The sequence below is a fragment of the Etheostoma cragini genome, chromosome 21 (assembly GCF_013103735.1).
Source record: "Etheostoma cragini isolate CJK2018 chromosome 21, CSU_Ecrag_1.0, whole genome shotgun sequence".
NCBI classification, from domain to species: domain Eukaryota; kingdom Metazoa; phylum Chordata; class Actinopteri; order Perciformes; family Percidae; genus Etheostoma; species Etheostoma cragini.
Window position 1 is genome coordinate 4717540 of NC_048427.1, and position 6181 is coordinate 4723720.

Genomic DNA, 6181 nt, shown 5'->3' on the forward strand with positions numbered 1-6181 from the left:
GATGTGAATTAGGAGTTGGTGTAGACAGAGGGAGATGGAAGTGGGAGTCGCTTCTCTTCTCATGGGAAATTGCCTGTGACCACAGCGGGGAAGTATTGGATCTGCACAAACATTTCCCGATGAGCCCTGTTGTATTCCACCATTTGCCTTTCAGCTATGCCAGCGGTAGGTTGAACTTGCACAGAACATTGCTGTGTCAATAGCTTTGCTCTACAAATTGGATTTGAGAGCTGTGGAGAGAAGGGAGCGAAGCCATTTGATGTTATCAAAAATATAACTTCCTACAGGTTGCTGTTCCAGTTTAACACTCAACGTGCTTTAAATGGCTTAAGACATGAATTACACTCGATAACAATCACAAGGAATTCTTTCTCCGGTCATTTGTTATTTAGCTTTATAATTTTAGGGCCTTTATCCCAAATGAATATTACTTTACTGAGCAATTTACTGATTAATTATTAATGATTGTCTTTTGAGTGAGAACAAAAAAAGGTAAATAAATAAATAATAGCACATGCAGGCTATATTTCAACATAACCACAGATAACACAAGAAAAATGTCAATGGTTATAATTTTATTTTTAGTTTTTTATGTAGTTTTTGGAAAAGGAGGCAGGAAGTGTTGAATTATGACCTAACACTCCCACATGCTAAAATACATGTTACACTGACAGATGATATTACTGATAATGATACATGGCACAACATACTGTACTGTATATACATACACATGCAGTGCTTCTGCTTATCTCCTCACAGTATCTAAAGCTTAAGTGTATCTATCTCCTCCAGGATGGGACTTTTATTTTTCTCCTTGCTGTATAGGAGCTTTCACACGGCATGAAATCCACCGGGACCTCCATTCGTGCATGCATGTCACTCTGTCTCCCTTAATCAAGCAGTTAAGGGTGTGAGCTTCACTAAACTTGCCCTACTAGCCACAAACATAACCCCATTTCACTCTCCCACTCCCTACGCACACACAAGATGAGTCAGTGTCAAGAGTGTCTGCCCTCCCAAGGCATGCTCTCTTCCAGTAGAGTGGAAGTGGTTGGAGGCTTCAGGAGCAAAGTACACTCTGGGGGCCTGCTGACTCTTCTTGGTGCTTAGAACCGGCTCTGTGCTAGCATGACACAGTAACGGCTTAGACAAGAAGATACGCCCACATATGAGAGAAAGAGAGACGTGCATAGACTTCTCTGTCAGCAGTTTTTTTTTCTAGATGTCTTTTGGTTTGTTCTGTACTGCATATTGTGCTAAAAACCATTTTTTGGATTGAGTACTGCAAACAAATTTTGTAGTGTAGCCAAAAAGTTCTACTCTCTCGATACTTCCGGCTTCTGAATTGGTTGCAGTTCCACCAGAGTTCCACTTGGGGCGCATGGCAGTGCAACAATACCTGCTCTACCAAAGCAGACAAAAACTGATCCTTTATCACCTGTTTGTTGCTTTGCTTACTGATATACATGACAAGCCTGTCTGCAATGAGTTTAGGTTTTACTTAAGTAAAAGCTTTTAACTTTCCACAAGTTGCCCACTAACAAAATGTTCCACATCAAACTCAACGCAGCTCAGTGCCAAACACTGATTAATTCACTAAAGTGTGTCCAGTGTTATCTTGACAGTTAATAAATTCTGCACCTAAAAGTCACAATATGTTAATATATATATAAACACAATATAATGACGTTGGTTCTAAGTTAGTCTCCAATGATCCCTTCGATTACAATCACAAGGCTAAAGCCAAAATTAGAATTTGAAAGAACGATGTGACTAATAAAGGGCAGAATTGGCAGCTTGTTCCCAGTATGTCTCCTACATTTCTGCATTAAGGAATGCATACACCTTTTATTTCACTTGGTTTGAATTGACACAATTAATGATGGTGGTTTGTATAATGATGTAAAGTCACTTTCTGTTTAGCAGTTTACTGTCTGTTTTTCTCAGTTAAGAAGAAAATCTATTTCCAACACTGATTTAATTCAGAGTGACTTGACCTCATCCTTATAGAGTGCATTTTCTAGAATTCTCTGCCCTGCTCAGTGGTCTCTTGAACATTTGATGTGTTTTGCATCAGCTTTACACCCGATTTCCTGCTATTCGGTGTAGCTCAGTGAATCCCATTTGTCAGCAAGAGCACAAAACTAAATACAGATTTGCTTGGTTTCTGCAGACACTGAGGGGGTGATCAGAGGGCATTTCTCCCATTTGCCCAGTTGCCCTGTGGCATAGTTGTTAAAAGAAGCTCACGCAGTTTCATATAACACATCCTGCAACAGCAAACTGTCAAACAGGCACGGCCTGGCAGATTCATAGGCCAATGGTTTCCAACCTTTTGGCTTATGACCTTACAAAACAAGTTCAACCAAATATGGATTTTTCCTGCTCTGTTTTCTTTATTGACATTTTTTTAGAAGCCCAAAGAGGTGAAAGTGCTCAGTATTTCACAAGTGATAAAGCATGAATTAGAGATAATTTTGTAAAAAATAAAACACAGAAACAGTCAAGGCACTGAAGGCATTGGGAGTCCCGTGATCAGCTCGACAGAGATGGTGACTTAAGGTGTGGCTCCTGGCCCAATTTTGCCAAATACTTGTTGTATGGTTCCAACTCTGATATTCTATCACTTTGTGCTCAATAGAGTCATTTAAAGCAGAATAGCAAACAAGAACAAAACCCAATGCAGCAAAATGGATGCCAGTGCAGAGGCATTACTGAAGAAACAGAAAAGTACTCTCAGGAGCAGCTATGGATGACAGAAACCGATAATGCAACATCTGCATCATCCCGAAACTGGCAGATGTACAGATTGAGATTAGGGCAGTCAGGCGATCCTACAGGCTGTGCGTAAATCTCCACCCATGGTCGGGGGCAGAAAGATTCGCTTTACCCCGGACTACAGCAACTTCAGGGTCAAACGGCATCAAGCCTTCTATCAAACCATGGACTTAGCCTGATGAACAGGCTGATGAACAGGCTGAGTCCAACAAGATGTGGATGAGAAGGTGTTTCACTGTAAATGCAGTTTTTCATCAGCCTGATGAACACGGACTCTTGGTTTGTCCAAATTGATGGATGTGTCCTAGTTTTACTTTATTGGTATCTGATAGGATTACAGAGAATGTGTTTTTTAATGACATATCTGTCCTGTTTAATGTGGCCTGCGCTCCATAGGTTAGTTAGGAGGCTACTAGGTTTATGCTAATAAAATATACTAATATATGGGAATTAGTTACGGTTGCAACCAGGGCTGCTTCTCTCTTTTGCTGCAGACCTATTTTGAGTATTAGCCTCGTGGCTATGTTTCCCCCCCTTCCTCTCGCCTTCCCTTGTGTGTCACTCTCTTGTCTGTTTTTGTTCTGTGTCTCACATGTTCTGTTTGTTGAGGGGCTTAACTTTGGATGCACTATTATTAGTATTTAACGAAGTGAAAGGCAGAAGCTTGGTTTTCCACATCTACTTTCATTTAGAACACAGCTTTTTTGATAAGGGGTGATCTTACATTTTTTGTTTGGAACTGTGTGGTCTGAGAGCACCTCACAAGCGAGCCAGCACCCTAGCCTTACTTAAAAAGAGAAATGTTGACATTGCATTATTACAGGTGACACATTTATTACAGGCACAATTGTGATTTCTACAATCGAGTATACATTTAGGAAAATTGCACTTGGGTCAGCTTATGCACCTAATAACATAAAGGTCACTGGGGTTCGCAAGCCATAAATGCTTGGAAATCATGGGCCAACAGCTTGGGAGCTTATAGACATTTGGCGTGCAGTTAATCCCACCTAGTAGATGGTATGTAGACAAATCATTTTCGAGAAAATATTTTTTTTTTGCATCCCCTCAATTATTTCATTAAATTGATAAAGTGTTGTTACTTCCAATGGCATTGTCTGACCATAAAGGGGTCCTCTGGATCACCACCCTAGATCGTCTTTCTCAACATGCTGCTAGATGGCGTTTTAATACTTCTTTACTGGAAAATGAAACCTTGATCACTCAGTTTATAGCAGAATTCCAGATATTTGCAGACATTAATGTTGCTTTGTAGAAGACCCCCAATGAAAGGTTTTATTAGGAGCAACGCCATAATTTCCTGCTCTATTACGCGCAAAGCTACATCACTGAAACTGCACAACCTTGAAGCTGAGTTCACCAGATTGGACTCAACAAAATAATTTTACTGGATAGCTTTAGATTGATCAATAGTCAAGAAAGAAATTAACAGCTTTCTGAAGCAGAAAACTGGATTTCTAATTCACAGAGCAAGACAGCGCTATTACTTTCAGGGTGCTAGACGGGGCTTTGATGGGATTCCCCTGGGAATTCTATGCAACTTTTTGGGAACAGTTGGGCTCTTTCCTTCTTGACATGATTAACTTCTCTATTGAAAAGGGTGAATTCTCAAGGGATGTTAATACAGCCTTAATTTCCTTACTCCTGAATAAGGATCCTACAGATTGCTCTAGCTGTCAACCTCTGAGCCTGATTAACACTGATATAAAAATCTTTGCAAAGCTCCTAGCCCGTCGTTTGGAATCTCATATTGCAAAATTAGTGAACTCCCACCAAAAAGGAATAATTCACACGAGACTAGAAGCAGATAATGTTAGATGCATTCTCCACATTGTTGATGCGGCGGATGACAATAAGACCCAATGTCAATTCTTTCTCTTGACGCAATGAAAGCCTTTGACAAATTTGAGTGGCCATTTTTATTGTCAGTCTTAGAGGTGATGGGCCTTGGAAAACTTTCATTGGTAACATTCAAGTTTTGTATTCTAATCCCTCAGCCAGAGTCTTAACCAGACGCACATCCTTCTCTTTATTTTCAGTTTCTCAATCCTCCTGCAAAGGTTGCTCCTTGAGTCCTGCATTATTTGTCATTTATCTAGAGCTGCTGGCTCAAGCCATGGCCAGTCAATTATAGTGTCACCAATATGTATTTGTAATACACATCATTATCTCTTATAATTTTTGGACAATGTTTTGGTCTTTTTAGAAAACCCATCTTAGTCTTTTCCTCACCTTCAATCTTTATGCAAGGAGTATGGAAGCTTAGGAGGCTTTAAAATGAACTGGTCAAAATCTGCACTACTTCATTTAAATGACTCTGCCTGCATCTCAACCATAACTGCTAACATCCCCATTATTAAGCAGTTTAATTATCTAGGCATTGAGGTCTTCCCTTGCTTAAGCCAAATTGCTAAACATAACGTTCTGTTGCTCTAAACAATGTTTTGAAAGAAATGGAAAAATTGATGTCAAATCAAGCTCATATCTCAGTGGTTAAAATTAATGTCTTACCCAGGATTAATTTTGTGAGCTCTATGCTACCTCTCTCTCCTCCTTCAGGCTATTGGCGTAACAATCCCCTTACCCCTTACAATCAGGGGTATCTAAATTTATCTGGAAAGACAAATGGCCGTGACTGAAATGTCTACTCTACAGAAAAGGAGGGAGGATGGTGGCCTCTCAGTTCTTAACTTCAAACATTACTTTTGGTCCTTTGTGTTGAGGCCCCTCCTCACTTGGTTTAGCCCAGATGAGTCTGCTTGCTGGCGTACCTTAAAAAGTGCTACAACAGAGCCTTGGTCACTCCATGATGTTCTTTTGGCTAATGTTTCTAACAAACAGTGCCAGCTACGCTTTGGCCACATTATCTCACATCTTATCAAGACTTGGAGATTGGCTGAAAAACACTGCCATATAGTTTGTAACTGGCACACTTTTCCCCTTTTTTCAATAATACTTATTGGTGGGAGGCCGATAACAGCCCCACATTAGTTAATATCATTAATATCAGCACTTAAGGCATATGGTGTCCCTTGGCAGAGGTCATTTGCCCATCCATCCTATCTGGAAGTTATTTACTGTGCAGCCTAAAAACTATGGTATGGTATCCAGGCATTATCAGTTTTTAGTGATATCTGGCCGCTACGCCCTTCCTCTTGAGAGGATCTGGGCAATCAATTACCCAGGCCTGAGTTGTGATCTCGACTGGCATGATGTATGGTCTAAAGACCCTGGACACTTGGCGCAACATCTCCGACTCCTTGAGGTCAACCTGCGCATGTGATTGGTCCTTCTCTGTGTATTTGTTTATGTATGTGTTTGTGTGTGTCTCCGCTCCTTCCAGCTTTCCTTTATTTATATTTGTTGTTTTTTTTGGGGGGGG

At 40.4% G+C, this 6181-nt stretch overlaps 1 protein-coding gene across 2 annotated transcripts in view; it reads left to right on the plus strand.

Annotated features, from left to right (window-relative positions):
- The window catches only part of ttyh2 (tweety family member 2), a 64601-nt gene that overhangs the window by 41264 nt on the left and 17156 nt on the right, over nt 1-6181 (plus strand). The window lies entirely within an intron of this gene.